The 16,369-nt window shown below is 43.6% G+C and overlaps 1 protein-coding gene across 2 annotated transcripts in view; it reads left to right on the forward strand.

Annotated features, from left to right (window-relative positions):
* The first annotated feature begins 1,172 nt into the window (after nucleotides 1–1,172).
* Nucleotides 1,173–16,369, forward strand: part of BASP1 (brain abundant membrane attached signal protein 1) — a 93,626-nt gene continuing 78,429 nt past the window's right edge. The window contains exon 1 of one of the 2 annotated variants that reach the window (XM_070056613.1): nucleotides 1,173–1,310. The gene's annotated coding sequence lies outside the window, so the exon portion shown is untranslated. Of the gene's footprint in view, nucleotides 1,311–1,466; nucleotides 1,827–16,369 lie in introns of those variants that run through there. The other variant, XM_017344658.3, reaches the window with a different exon arrangement.

Below are 16,369 nucleotides of genomic sequence, written 5' to 3' on the forward strand. Positions count from 1 at the left end.
CAAATGCCACAATGGGCAGTTTCAGATGACTCTGTAATAAATGACATGGTCTAGATCTTGAGCTAAAATTGGTACCCACTGCTCCTGTTTTCCCTTTCCTTTTCACCTGCTAACAAAAACAGGACTTGAGCAAGAGGCTGTGTGACTGTTAATACTGATGCCAGATATTCTCCTGTTCTCAATCAGTCATGTTTTAGAAAGAGGGAGAGGAAGAGAGAGGGAGAAGGAGGGGAGATGGGGAGAGAGAGAGAGAGAGAGAGAGAATGAATTATACTCTAAGCTCCCAACAGATTGGCTGATGTTTCTCCTGTCTACTTAGGGGCCAGTTCTGACTCCCTCTGGAATTGTCTCCATTGGTTTATCCTAAAATGATAACCCATTATGGGTTCTGCTTTAAGCCATCTGAAATGTGGAATTTCACATTTCACGACTTGGCTGGAGTTTTCAGAAATCAAATATTGTTTGTACCCCCCTCCCCCCAGTATTTTTTTAGCTGGGAAAATGTTTTAAGCTTCTTACTGGAATTTGCTGCATGTGGTTAAAAATCCCCAAGAAGTAAATTGTGAGCTTAGCATAAATAATCGGTTTTGTTTTAGAGTCCCATTCAGAAGAGTAAGCTACAATGCGACAGAGTCCTCTCTTAACAAGGTTTGTAATGATTTCCCTGAAATCGTAATTGAAATTCAAAATCTAGGAGGAGTTTTGCCAAACCAATTCTATGTAATTTGCACTGAGAACTGTTCTAACATGGGTTCCAAAGTCAGGGAAAATACACGGGGAGCAGGGAATATGCTCTAACTTTGTACAACACGTTTTATGTTTCTTTTTTCTTTTATTTCTTCTCCTCTTCCTTCCTCCCTTGGTTGCTATCTTCTACTGAATAGTGTGAACATGAGTTGATGACTGTCAAATGTTGACTCTGGGTGATGGATCCACAGAGCATCTTCGTTCTTCCCTCCATACTCTTGTGCATGTTTGGAACTTTTCCTAATGAAAAGAAGAAAAAGGAAACAGAAATGATTATGGCTCAAGCACTGGGCTGTTCTCAGCTTGAAGGAGTCTTCACAGAACACTAAACAGAAGCAGAAATTACAGTAAGTTCAAACTTATTTCCTAGGAGGCTTTTTTTTTAAGTGTTTTTCTGGAACTCAGAAATTGTTTTAATGATCCAGCCCTGCAGGGGTCCAGGATGGCAGGAGTACAAGAAGGTTGGGCAAGTCTATGACACAGCTTGTGCCTGGTGGAGAATTTTCCAAATAGAAATATGACCGAAAAAGAGGGTGGAGGATTAGAAAACCAGCCTGGAAGTGGTGAGTTTGCGATTACTCACATGGTTGCCACATAATTCTTGCTGCACCTAGGGCCACAGATAGAGCTTTGGGTCCTAAAACACTTTAATTCCCACAGGTCTTGCTGCTCGGGGGAGTGCCTCATCTCACCGCTTCCCAACAGGCAGCACATACCACGATGCGTAAAGCAAAGTATTTCTGTGTCAGCTTTTCCAGGGGGCAAGGAGGAATGTCCCTTTAGGAGATTACTGACTTCCCTTGTCATGCCAGAGTAAGCTTCCTAGATCAGCTAATGCTCCTGCAAGGCCAGGCAGCTCCCAGCCGCCAGCAGCGCCCAGCACAGCTCCTTCCTCCTCCATCTTACCTGTGGCCCCAAGGATTCCACCTGGTGTGGTGACAGCTGACCACGGGCCAAGCGTCCCAGTGCCTTGGCAGCTCAGAGGACAGGAGAACAACAGGACGCGTGTGGGGACCCTGGAGACCGGCAAGTTCCACGTGGCCTGTCATCCTGTCGTCACCGAGGAGCCTGGCCCTCTGGTAATGTCTCCTTTGCTGCCCCTGGGTCCTTCCCGTGGACGCTGCCACTCCTTTCCTCCCATACTACTGGTTCCATTGTGTTGTCGGGGGTCATGATTCCTTGGTGGATGATCTCTTCTGTGTCTGCAGTCTTCAGAGAGCAGCCACCCTCCCTGAAATCCTTCTCTCTCCACAACACCCCGGTTTCTTCCCTTCCACATAGCACCTGCTGGGCTGGAGACTCAGCATTGCATTAACACTTTTGTGATCATTTGCAAACGGTTACTCTTTCTCCTCTTGAAAAAATTCCCTCTTGAGTATTTCATAGTCTATGATTTTCCTCCCCACACCTTCATCCTCACTATCCACTCTGTACTCATCTGTGACCTTGGCCAAGTTCCTTAACTGCAGAGACTTGTTCGCTTACAGAGGATAGCAGCGCTTCCTGCTGCATAGGGTGCTGTGGATGAAATGAGAAGATTTGTGTTGAGTGGTTAGCATCTTTCTGGCCTAAACGATGCACGTTTACTGTGATCAGATTTGACCTGCTTGCTTTCCTTCCCAAATTCACCATGATCTTGGGAAATTGCGGTGTCCTTTGGAACTACACACATGTTCCTGTTCCCTCACTGCTGGGACAGGCATCTCCATCGTATGCCTGTCCTGCTTTCTGGAACCCACCTCCTTGTCTGGGTGTCCTCCTCACCCGACCTGCTTCTCCCTGCCTATGTCACTTCCTTGCAGTCCGTTAGATCCTTGCCATCTGCAGCCCTGGCCTGGAACTGTTGGACGATGGTCAGAGTGTTTGCTTTCATTGTGCCCATGTTTTCCATAATTCCTCCAGTATAAGGGTCTCTGTAGGGCTTCTCCATTCCTAGTGCCTGGGCCCTCCACAGCTCAGGTGGAGAGGCTGACCATCACTCAGTCACATGGAGATTTATCTGGGGTGTCCATTATTGGGGTGAGTTTTCTAGGGATATGAGTTTAGCAAGGAGGTGAAGTGACATGTTTGATGCAGCAGTAACTCAGTATCTTGGAAGCAAGGAGGTCACAAGGGGTCTTCATCACCTGCGTTGAGTGTGTGAGCTTGGAGCTTGGTTCAAGGGTCCAGGAGAACGTGCAGGCTGAGGAACAAACTTGGCTTTATTTTGGGCTTCCAGGGTTTTCTTTGATTTCCCTTTAATTTTTCTTTCGTATTTTCAGCAGTCTGTTTGAACTCTGCACAGGTAAGGGATTTTTGCTATCCAAGGAGGTTGTTACTAGGGATTTGGTTCTGGCTCAGGAAAGACCTTTAAAAGGCATCCATCTTAGAGAGGCAGAGTGGTGGTGGCAGAAGGATTCAGTGTGTGGCTGTCTAAGGCTTCCTGAATGACAGTGGTATACAGAGGAAGTCAGAATAAGCTAAGATGTGTGCCCCAGTGACATGTGCAACTAGGAGAGAGAGAGAGAGAAAGAGAGAGAGAGAGAGAGAGAGAGAGAGAGAGAGAGAGAGAATTTTCCATCTGCTGGTTCACTCTCCAGTTGTTGGCAACAGCCAGGACTAGGATCTCAGAACTTGAGAAGGTTCCCACATAAGTGAGTGGCAGGAACCTAAGCATTTGAGTCATCACCACTGCCTTCCAGAGTGCACATTAGCAGGAAGCTACAACTGGAAGCGGAGCCAGGACTGGGACTCAGGATCTCCAATAGGGGTTGCAGGCATCCTAAGCAATGTCTTAACGTCTCTGCCAAATGTGTGTCCCTTGAAAGGCAACGATTAATCATCATTTTTGAGGATTTGTTCCTTCTTCTCTTACAGATGGATAATTGAGAATAAAATACAGTAGGATGACATTGTAAAGCAGCTCTATAGGAAGTTGGGAGATCTGTCTTCCAAGCTTGTTCTCTACTGAAAGATGGTGTGGCTTAGGACAAAATGCTTAACCTTTGTGTTTCTTGAGGTTGAAAATAGCTGGCTTTCTTATCTTTTCTTTTTAAGCTGTCATGAGAAATAAGGGAATGTTTGTAGCAAATACTTTCAGCAACTCAAGGTTTTACATATTCGATTTTACATATTCGATTCTACAAACTCAAATGCTGGCTGGATTGTGAAGCTTTTAGCTATTTGCAGAGAACTAAAAATGCACTCGGGGAAAAAAAGTGGATGGGTCTCCAGGATTCATGAAGAGCTATGCATTTAGAGAGAAATAAAACAATATTTTATAGGAAAGTTAGAATGTTGGGGCTGGGAAGACAGAGGAAAAAGGGAGAAAGGAAGAAAACAGAACAATCCTTAAAGCCATGTGCTTTCTCGGTGATGTATCTTCACGGTGTTCCCAGGATTATGCCTGCCTCTTCTGAGTTGGGGTATACTAGTGTCCTAGGGTTGCTGTAACGAACATCACACACTGGGCACAGCAGACATTTACTTTCTCACAGGTGCAGAGGCTGGGAGGCGAAAATCACAGGTGGGCAGGGCTGGTTCCTTGTGGGAGCTCCGAGGGAGGAGGCTGCCCTTGCCCTTCCCTGCCCTGTGGACGCTGCCCATCAGCACTACTCATGTTCCTCTGGACACTCCACCCCCACCTGTGCCTCCATGGTTCTGTGGCGACTGCTTGATGCACCTCTATCCAGAGTTCTTCTCCTTGCAGAGAGAGCAGATTGAGAACCACTTGGTTCTATCTGCAAAGCCCCTCTTTCCAAATGAAGTCACCTTGACATGCAACGTGGTTTTGGGGGAGAGGGCACAACCCATCACAGTGAGCAAGTAAAAAAAAAAAAAGAAAAAGAAATCCTCATTTTGTCCTGCAGCCCGGAAACTGATATGTTTTCTGTGGATATGACCTCCCTGAGGTCAGCTTCACAGGGCAGGCTTAGAGAGCAAGAGGTTGAGGTGCCCACAGTGTGTCGTAGGTGCCCCGATGGGACCTTTGGGGAAGTTTCTCTTAGCAGCCCCTCAAATTTATTTTATTTCCATTTTAAATAATAAAATGCTTTTTTAAGAAATGATTAGGTCAAAGGAAAAAAAAGTCAACTGCTTCAAAAACAGGAACAAAGCATGTTTGTCGCCTCTTGCCTGCTCTTTTCATTTGCTCCAGCCGCAAGGAGGCACCAGCTAACCTTGTGCAGCACACAGTGATCCCTGCGATGCCATTGTGCCCGAACTCAGCTGCAGCCAGCTGGTGACAGCAGATGCAGCATGAAATTCAATGTCCTCACTCTTACATCTTATTTGAAGGCTGCCATGAGCCCTATCTCTTCTTGTGTGTTACTATCGGCATGGGAGATGGGGTTGGGGGTGGGGGAGACAAGAGAACAGTTTCAGCTGAGCAGAGCAAACCAAGGTTGATGCTTACAAGACCTCTGTGTTATCTCTGGCCCTGCCGTCTTGGCCCACATTCTTGTGTGGGTTCAGATTTCCTGAGCACATAGTATTGACCTTAGTACACGGCCAATTCTAGATGCCAGTCAGCTACTTTTTAGCTTCTGCTGCCAGAAAAGATTTTTTTTTCCCTTCAGCAAAATGTGCCTTGTGCAAGTTTTGCCTAATCATATCTGGAAAAAAAAAAAAAAACAACCAGTGGCCTGTCATTCTGCTTAAACAATTCCCTTTGGACAGTATCAATAAAATAATCCGAGTTTACACAAGTGTTTTGAGTCCATTCCTGGGTGCTTTTACTGCAGTGCCCCCTTGTGGCCAATTTAAGCTACACATGAGTCTCAGGGCTTGTTTTTATAAAAATATATAAAAATGCAATTTAAGCACTCGTTGTGTAAAGAGATCCCTATTTTTCCCCAATTAAGGTTCATTTCAATACATGATTAAATTGTGTATAATCCTTTAATTGTTCATATGTGGTTTTCTGCACACATCCTCATCTGATGAGAGAAGAGTTTGAAGGAGAAAAGGGGGTTAATATAATCAGTGAGAGTTTGACATCTATGTGGTGCTAAAGGGCTTGTGACCAGTGTGTGTGTGTGTAGGGGGCGGTAAAGGGACTGGCAGGTGCTTGGAGAAATGCCGTTTTCCTGCCGCTCTGCACGGAGGTCCTGCCGGTGACGTTATCCCCACCACATTCAGCTAAGAACAGGCAGGAAATGTTCTCACTGGGTCAGTAAGAGAGGTGGAGGTGAAGGTCCTCACCTCAGTTGCTTGCACAGTAGCTTCTGGGAAAGTACAGGGCAGCAGAGTGAAGGGATCCCAGCCAGGATTGTCTTGTGTGGGGCATAGCTTTGGCAGGGTCCTGAGACTTTTTTTTTTTTTTTTTTGACAGGTAGATTTATAGACATTGAGAGAGAAAGACAGAGAAAAAGGTCTTCCTTCCATTGGTTCACCCCCCCAAATGGCCGCTACGGCCGGCACTACCCGATCCAAAGCCAGGAGCCAGGTGCTTCTTTCTGGTCTCCCATGTGGGTGCAGGGCCCCACGGACTTGGGCCATCCTCCACTGCCCTCCCGGGCTACAGCAGAGAGCTGGATTGGAAGAGGAGCAACCAGGACTAGAACCCGGTGCCCATATGGGGATTGCCGGTGCCGCAAGGTGGAGGATTAACCAAGTGAGCCACAGCGCCAGCCCCTTTGAGACTTTTCAAAAGTAATTATAAAGCTACTGTCCAGATTCCCAGACTTTGAGATTTTGCAAGCCCACAAACAGATAAGGAAAGCTTTTAAGGGAGGATGTTTGAAACTATTTAAAAACTTAAAACTTGCTTTTGGGAGCAGCATTCTGGCACAGCAGGTTAAGCCATGGCCTGTGACACCAGCATCCCATATGTGCACTGATGCAAGTTCCAACTATTCCACTTCTGATTGAAGTCCTTGCTAAAGTGCTTGGGAAATCAGCAGAAGATAGCCAAATACTTGGGACCCTGCTACCCACGTGGGAGACCTGATTGGAGTTTCAGGCTCCTGACTTGGGCTTGGCCCAGCCCTGGCCATTGTGGCCATTTGGCAAGTGAACAAGTGGATAGAAGCTCTCTCTCTCTCTGGCTCTCCCTCTCTCTGTTAACTCTGCCTTTCAAATAAAATAAATCATTTAAAAAAGTCACTTCCAAATAATGGCATTAAAAATAAATTATTGAATAGCAAACTACCACCACCAGTCACCATCTGAAAAGATAGAACAAGTTAATATAAAAGGTAAGATAATTTTGTAAGAAAAGCCGTGTCTTGCCAGAAAAAGAACACATGTATACATGTAGGCATCTGTGCGTGTGTGTGGGCTAGGACACAGTGCTGGCCCCTGGCCTGGGATTTGGAGATTGGTGTGAGGACTTTGCCCCTGAACTTCAAGTTCTATGCTGTGATTCGGAGAGAGCTCCTCAGAGCTATTTCTTTGAAATCAAGACCCAGGATGACATTGTTGTGGAAGTAGCTGGACTTGGAGAGAGATTTTTCTCTCCTGAGTCATAGGACTTGTTTCTTGTGGAGGGCAAATGACACTCAGAGGTACTGGGGAAGCCGGGACTGAGGGGAGCTGAGGGGAGGTGCTTCCTGTGGTCCAGGGCAGAACTGTCCATAAATCACTGTGGACAGGAGGAAACGCACCCTCACTTTCTGGGCCTCTGAGGAGGGATTTCAAAGCCTCCCTGTACACTGCATTCCAATACTCAGGAATGCAGCTCTCAAATAGGAAATTTACAGACCCTAAGAATTAGTGCTGTGGAGCTGGATTGGGTGGAGAGTTGTCTGGTTGCTTTTTCCCCCCAAAGTCTCTAATTGGCCTCCAAGAGACAAGGGGCATGCAGGGGTTTGCTGACATTGTGTTTGGAAGGGCCAGCAGTACTCTGGAGGGTCCACACAGCCCACTGCTGCCGCCCAGAACAGAGACATGCAGCTCAGACGGTGGGTGCAGTGGGCTGTGGTCGTCTGATGCCCAGGGTCACACCTCAGTCCTCTGAGACACAGGGGTGCACAGCCTCAGACCTCACCCCACACCCCGAGATGCAGTGTTAACCTCTTAGCATCCCCACTCCTGCCTTGAGATGAAGAAAAGCCAATGTTTCCTTCTTGGAAAACTTTACCCACTTTACTTGCCCTTGTACTATGATTTTCCAAGCTTTCTCTTATTCAGACTCAAATTGTATATCCTTTTTTTTTTTTTTTTTTTTGACAGGCAGGGTGGACAGTGAGAGAGAGAGACAGAGAAAAAGGTCTTCCTTTTCCGTTGGTTCACCCCACAATGGCCGCTGCGGCTGGCACGCTGCGCTGATCCGAAGCCAGGAGCCAGGTGCTTCTCCTGGTCTCCCATGCGGGTGCAGGGCCCAAGCACTTGGGCCATCCTCCACTGCACTCCTGGGCCACAGCAGAGAGCTGCTGGACTGAAAGAGGGGCAACTGGGGCAGAATCCGGCACCCCAACTGGGACTAGAACCCGGTGTGCCGGTGCCGCAAGGGGGAGGATTAGCCTAGTGAGCTGTGGTGCCAGCCTATCCTTTCTTTTAAGGCCTTGTTTTACAAAGACTTTTTTTTCCTCCAAAATTTAATTCTGTTTTTGCATGGACCACAATATTCCAGCATCTGATAGCTGTTGATCATTTAAATGATTTCTACATTCGTAGAATGAATGGATGAATGGCTATGAAAGCCAATGCATCCCACCTCATACTTGTTTGAATTTCCCATTGGGATCAGTTGTGTATTTCAATTATTCAACTATTTCAGTTAGTTTGCTGGTGTAGGATAGGGTCTCCACAGTGGGTAGAGTGATGATCCTCCCAAAAAAAAATACATCCAATCCTAGAAGACAGAACATGAGCAGTGCTGCCTTGGATTCGGATATAAGTAACTTAAATATAGCGAGATGAAGAAATCCCCTGAAGATATCCTGGTGGATTCTAAATCAATGACATGTCCTTAGGAGAGACGCACATGGAAAAGACACGCCAAGGAGGTGATGTGAAAGTAGAGGAAGTGAACGGAGTGATGCGGCCACAAGCAGGGAATGCAGACAAGAATTGGAAATGTTGACAGCTCCAAGAAGCTAGAAGAGACAGAGAAAGATGCACCCTTAGGGCTTCTGTAGGCAGCACCGCCCTGCCTACACCTTGATTTTGGACTTCTGTCTCCAGAGCTGGGCGAAAGTCAATGTCTCTCATTTTAAGTTATTAAATTTGCGGGAATGTGTCCTAGCAGCTACAGAACACTGAATCTGTAATATACTAAGCCAATTTTCTTTTCTTTCTTTCTTTTTTCTTAAAGATTTATTGATTAGAGAGGCAAAGGGAGAGAGAGAGAGTCAGTATTCCATTCTCTGGTTCACTTCCCAAATGTCTGCAAAGCCAGAGCTGGGGTGATCCAAAGCCAGGAGGCAGGAGCTTCTTCTGGGCCTCCCACCTGGGGGCCTAAGGACTTGGGTCATCTTACATTGCTTTCCCAGGCCATAGAAGAGAGCTGGATTAGAAATGGAGCGACCAGGAATCAAACCAGTGCCATATGAGATGTCAGCACTGCAGGTGGCAGCTTTGCCCACTACGCCACAGTGCCAACCCCTCTAAGCTTATTTTAAACACATTTTCTAGAAATGTCAGTGAGTCATTATCCCCTTACTTAATGGCATTTTCCAACTGTCAACTTTTACTCTACTTTTGAGGTGGTCAATTTCTGTCTTTTATATATTCTGTTCACTACATTTGATTTGCCAATTTCTGAGCTGTGTCTAGAATTAGAAATATTGTATCTTTGCCAGTCAACAGGAAATAAATTGGTTTATGTCTAACTCATAAATTTTGGAACAAAAGGTTGCAAAACTTCTTAGAATTGGATATTTGACATATCAAAAGGAAACGTGAGTTATTTCAAGGTGTTTTTGAGCAGTTACACTAATTCTATTCTCTCATAAGTCAGTGTGCAATTTGGAGCCCAATTTCTTTCTTTCTTTCTTTTTGTTTTTAGAAAGCTTTTATTTAAGGAATACAGATTTCATAGGTACAGCCTTAGGAATACAGCAGTCCTTCCCCCCATACCCGCCCTCCCACTCCAACTCCCATCCCACCTCCTGCTCCTTCTCCAATCCCATTCTTCATTAAGATTCATTTTTAATTATCTTTATATACAGAAGACCAACTCTATACTAAGTAAAGATTTCAATAGTTTGCACCCACACAGACACACAGACACACAGAGTATAGAGTACTGTTTGAAGACTAGTTTAACTGTTAATTCTCATAGTACAACTCATTAAGGGCAGAGGTCCTACATGGGAAATAAGTGCACAGTAAGTAAGTGCACAGTGACTCCTGTTGTTGATTTAACAATTGATACTCTTATGGGCCAAGGACTTCAATAGACATTTTTCAAAAGAGGAAATCCAAATGGCCAACAGGCACATGAAAAAATGTTCAAGGTCACTAGCAATCAGGGAAATGCAAATCAAAACCACATTGAGGTTCCACCTCACCCCGGTTAGAATGGCTCACATTCAGAAATCCACCAACAACAGATGCTGGCGAGGATGTGGGGAAAAAGGGACACTAACCCACTGTTGGTGGGAATGCAAACTGGTCAAGCCACTATGGAAATCAGTCTGGAGATTCCTCAGAAACCTGAATATAACCCTACCGTTCGACCCAGCCATCCCACTCCTTGGAATTTACCCAAAGGAATTTAAATTGATAAAGAAAAAAGCAGTCTGCACCCTAATGTTTATTGCAGCTCAATTCACAATAGCCAAGACCTGGAACCAAGCTAAATGCCCATCAATGGTAGACTGGATAAAGAAATTATGGGATATGTATTCTTTAGAATACTATACCGCAGTAAGAAACAACGAAATCCAGTCATTTGCAACAAAATGGAGGAATCTGGAACACATCATGCTGAGTGAAGTAAGCCAGTCCCAAAGGGACAAATACCATATGTTCTCCCTGATCGGTGACAACTGACTGAACACCAAAAAGGAAACCTCCTGAAGTGAAATGGACATTATGAGAAATGGTGACTTGATCAGCATAGCCCTGACTGCTAATGGACAACTTAATACATTATCCCTCATAGTATTTTTTTTTGTCTGTTCTACTTAATATGACTGGTTTAATTCTGTAATTATCACACAGTTATTCTTAAGTGTTGAAAATTAACTGAAATGTGATCCCTGTTAAACATAAAAGTGGGAATAAGAGAGGGAAGAGATGTATAATTTGGGGCATGCTCGGGCTGACTTGCCCCAATTGGTAGAGTTGGAAACATACCAGGGGATTCCAATTCAATCCCATCAAGGTGGCATGTGCCAATGCCATCTCACTATTCCAAGTGATCAATTTCAGTTCACAATTGATCATAATGAAAGGACTAAGAGTCAAAGGGAGTACATAAACAAGTCTAGTATCTGCTAACACTAACTGATAGAATAAATAAAGGGGAGAGTGATCCAACATGGGAAGTGAGATACTCAGCAGACTCATAGAATGGCGGATGTCCTAAATAGCACTCTGGCCTCAGAATCAGCCCTAAAGGCACTCGGATCTGGCTGAAAAGCCCATGAGAGTATTTCAGGCATGGAAAGCCAAGACACTCTGGCAAAAAGATCTCTGTGAGTGAGATCCCAGTGGAAAGAACAGGTATTCAAAGAGGGAGGTGCCTTTCTCTGAAGGGAGGAGAGAACCTCCACTTTGACTATGATCTTGCCTAAACAAGATAAGAGTCGGAGAACTCAAGGGGCTTCCATAGCCTTGGAAACTCATGACTGGTGCATAGGGAGATTATTGATGCCATAAACAGGAGTGTCAATTTGTAAAGTCAACAACAGGAGTCACTGTGCACTTACTCCTCATGTAGGATCTCTGTCCTTAATGTGCTGTACACTGAGGCTTAATGCTATAACGAGTACTCAAACAGTATATACAGTATATTTCACTTTGTGTTTCTATGGGGGTGCAAACTGTTGAAATCTTTACTTAATGTACACTAAACTGATCTTCTGTTAAAAAAAAAAAAAAAAAAAAGAAACTATCAATTCCCAACTTGACTCTCACTGGGATTAAACATTACAATAGGTCTGATCTGATTTCATCATCATTTAAAAAAAAATCATCTATTATTTTTCACTTTATGTTTCTGTGTGGGAACAAACTGTTGAAATCCTTACTTAAGGTATAATAAGCTGATCTTCTGTATACTAAGATAATCGAAAATGAATCTTGATGTGAATGGAAGGGGAGAGGGAGTGGGAAAGGGGAGGGTGGTGGGTGGGAGGGACGGTATGGGGGGGAAAGCCATTGTAACCCATGAGACGTACTTTGGAAATTTATATTCATTAAATAAAAGATAAAAAAAAAAAAAGATAATCGAAAATGAATCTTGATGTGAATGGAAGGGGAGAGGGAGTGGGAAAGGGGAGGGTAGTGGGTGGGAGGGACGGTATGGGGGGGAAAGCCATTGTAACCCATGAGTCGTACTTTGGAAATTTATATTCATTAAATAAAAGATAAAAAAAAAAAGCTATTGAGGACCACACTATTTTAGCAATTAAAAAAAAAACTATTAAAAAAAAATTGATACTCTTATTTATGACATCAGTGATCGCCCTTGTCATGAGCTGTCAAGGCTACAGAAGCCTTTTGAGTCCACAAACTCTGTCAGTATTTAGACAGGGCCATTAAGCAAAATGGAAGTTCTCTCCTCCCTTCAGAGAAAAGTATATCCTTCTTTGATGGCCCCTTCTTTCATTCACAGAGATCCTTCATGTAGGTCATTTTTTGACATAGTGTCTTGACTTTCCATGCATGAAATGCTCTCATGGGCTTTTCAGTCAGATCCAAATGCCTTAAGGGCTGATTCTGAGGTCAGAGTGCTGTTTAGGGCGTTTGTCATTCTATGACTCTGCTATGTGGCCTGCTTCCCACATAGGATCATTCTCTCCTTTTTAATTCTATCTACTGTTATTACCAGACACTTGGTCTTATTTATGTGAACCTGTGACATTTAATCCTATCTATATGATCAATTAAACACTTAATATGATCACTTTAACATGTAAGATGGCATTAGTACCACTCAGATTAATGGGATTTGGAGTCTCATGCCAAGTTTTTAGCTTTACCCTTAGGGGTAAGTCCATTAGAATGTATGCTGAACTGTACATCTCTTCCTTCTTTTATTCCCACTCTTATCTTTTACTGGGATCTAGTTTCAATTGAATTTAAACACCTATGAATAATTCTGTATTAAGTAAAGAGTTCAACCAATGGAAATTTCTCGATTTGGAATCCATCTTTATCAAGTTATTTATATGCTCTGGGCCCCAACTTACACATTTGTGAAATGGATCCAATAATTATACTTTATCATTAAGTTTTTTGGCAAGGATTAAGTGAGGTGATATTTGGAATGTTCTGAGAACAACACCTGAGACAAGATAAGAGCGTTAAAAGTGTTCATGATTGTTTATATGCTTATGATTTAAACATCAAACTAGTGTGAAAAGTCCTTAAAAATGGGAGGGACTGAATTTTTATAACCTTGTTTCTTCCTTGTGCTAAGGGCATCATCAAGCAAGTGCACCTAGATGAATACTTTAGGTGACCCTGGAAATAGAGGTGGTTTTTTTTTTTGATATTTTATTTATTTGAGAAGTAGAATTACAGAGAGAGGGAGAGACAGAGAGAGAGTTCTTCTATATGCTGGTTCACTCCCCAAATGGTGGCCATGGCTGGATCTGAGCTGATCCCAAGCCAGGAGTCAAGAGCTTCTTCCAGGTCTTCTACATGGGTGCAGGGGCCCAAACACTTGGGCCATCTTCTACTGCTTTCCCAGGCCATAGCAGAGAACTAGATCAGAAGTGGATTAGCTGAGACTGGAACTGGCGCACACATAGGATGCCAGCTCTGCAGGCGGAGGATTAACCTACTGCGCTACAGCGCTGGCCCCAGATTTAGAGTTTTGAGAATTATGTGCACTCAAGGAATGAAGTAGCCACAGAGCTAGTATTAATCACTGTGCTGATGTTGTTGATAGCTGGATTTTACAGGGAGCACAATGATAAGGACCACCTTTTATTAAACCAGTGGCCCCATCTCATTCCTTGGTTCTTTGTAGTAGTTCCCCATTGTATTCCATCATCGCAATTCAAAGGTTGACCGATTAATTTCATTCGGCTCATTGTTGCTTCATACAAGCACTACTGGAAATATTCATGGGACCATCCCCACATGACTAAGTCTTTTCTCTCTCGTGAAATTTTGAACACAACCTTCTGCAGTTCCAAGACATCTAGAAGTTTCCATAATCTGCAGCAGGAGCCTCGAAGTTATTGATTCTGCACACTCAGTGAAAAAAAAATATGTATCACATGAATAATCTGCAAATATTATTATACTAATCATGTTACATGGTAAAAGTATGCAATCAAAAATGTTTTAAGAATGTGTTTAAGCTCAAATAGGATGGATTCTATATAAGGAAGACAAGATGATACCTCCAAAGGAACACAGCAACACTTGAATACTAGAATGTGAAAACCAAGAGATTGAAGAAATGCTGGATACAGAATTCAAAAAATTGATTTTAAGATTATCTAGAAGCAATCAGAAGCAAACCCATGAATTAAAGAAATCCATACATGACATGAATGAACATGTTTCCCATGAAACTGAGATTTCTAAAGAGAAACCAAAATGAAATATTGGAAATGAAGAATTCAATAGATCAAATAAAAAATGCTGTGGAAAGCCTTAACAACACTTGATGAGGCAGAAGAAAGAATATCCAACTTAGAAGACAAATCTCTGGAAATTTCACAATCAGACCAAAAAGAGAAGAAATTACAAAACTAAAAAACACTGTTGGGAGATATGCAGGATACTGTCAAATGACCCAACATACAGGTCTTAGGAATTCCTGAAGGCATGGAAACACAGAATGGGAAGAATCGCTGTTCCTAAAGTTGTATTTATGAAATGCATGAAGTTTGTATAAAATGTTTCTGGGGAAAAATAAACAAATAAATAAATCCTATAAACAATAGATGCAAATCCTCATTATAATGCATCTTTCTGGTAATTTTGAACATCCATTGTTTTTTCGTCAGAGGTGATTTGACTGCGGTTGTTTTCATCTTGTGTTAAGGTGCACACTGAGTCCTCTGCTTATTTCCTTGTTGCTTGTCTGTTTTTCTTCATTTGTACTGGGTTCAATCTGCCATTGATTTCCTGGAATCTTGTTTTTCTTTTTAAGATGTATATTTATTTGAAAATCAAAGTTACAGAGAAAGGGTGGTAGAGAGGAGAGGGAGAGGGAGAGGGATGTGAGTGAGGGAGAGGGAGGTACAGATAGAGAGAAAGAGAGAGAGAAAGAGAAGGGGGAGAGAGAGAGAGAGAGAGAGAGAGAGAGAGATCTTTCATCTACTGGTTCAGTCCCCACATGGGTGCAATAGCTAGGACTGGGCCAGGTTGAAACCAGGAGCCTGAACTGCATCCAAGTTTCCCATGTGGGTGGTAGGGGTTCAGGTATTTGAGCCAATTTTCACTGCTTTCCCATGTGAATTATCAGGGAGCTGGATCAGAAGTGGAACATCTGGAACTTGAACCAGTGCTCATATGGGAAGCCCACATTGCCGGCAGCAGCTTAACACCCTGTACCACGAAACTGCCCCTCCTGGAATCTTTTGAAGACACTTGTAGGGGGGCCAGTGCTGTGGCGATTTGGGTAAAGCCACCACCTGCAGTGCCAGCATCCCATATGGGTGCTGGTTCATGCCCTGGCTGCTCTACTTTTGATCCAGCTCTCTGCTATGGCCTGGGAAAGCACTGGAGGATGGCCCAAGTCCTTGGGCTCTTGCACCTGCATGGGAGACCTGGAAGGAGCTCCCGGCTCCTGGCTTAGGATCGGCTGAGTGCTGGCCATTGCGGCCAGTTGGGGAGTAAACCAGAAGATGGAAGACCTCTCTCTCTGTCTCTCTGCCTCTCCTTCTCTCTCCGTGTAACTCTGCCTTTCAGATAAATAAATAAATAAATCTTTTAAGAAGACACAAGTGTCTTTTTAACCCGGATCAAATCTCACCTCCCCAAAAAGTCTTCCCATGCAACCTCAGCAGTTCTCCTCTCTGCTCTGGGAAATACTCTTTTGGCAATTAGTCACACTGCCTGGTGACTTATCTTCTATTTTCTTCTTTAACTGTTATTTTTATTATTCTCATTCTATTTTTATATACTTGTATCTTATCTCCCTGACTTAACTGGTATTTCCTTAATGATGAGCCTGTGTTTTATCATTTAAAAAAAATTAACTTCAAAAACTCAAGATAGTATGAACACATTTAAAAAGACACAAGTGTCTTTTTAAAAGATTTATTTATTTATCTGAAAAGAAGAGTTACAGAGAGGCAGAGGCAGACATAGAGAGAAAGATGTCTTCCATCCACTGGTTCACTCCCCAAATGGCCACAGAGGCTGGAGCTGGGCTGATCCAAAGCCAGGAGCCAGAAGCTTCTTCCAGGTCTCCCATGTGGGTGCAGGGGCCCAAGGACTTGGGCCATCTTCTACTGCTTTCCCAGGTCATAGCATAGAGATGGATCAGAAGTGGAGCAGCTGGGACTTGAACTAATGCCCATATGGGATGCTGGCACTGCAGGTTGAGGCTTTACCTGCTATG

The sequence above is a fragment of the Oryctolagus cuniculus genome, chromosome 14 (assembly GCF_964237555.1).
Source record: "Oryctolagus cuniculus chromosome 14, mOryCun1.1, whole genome shotgun sequence".
NCBI classification, from domain to species: Eukaryota; Metazoa; Chordata; class Mammalia; order Lagomorpha; family Leporidae; genus Oryctolagus; species Oryctolagus cuniculus.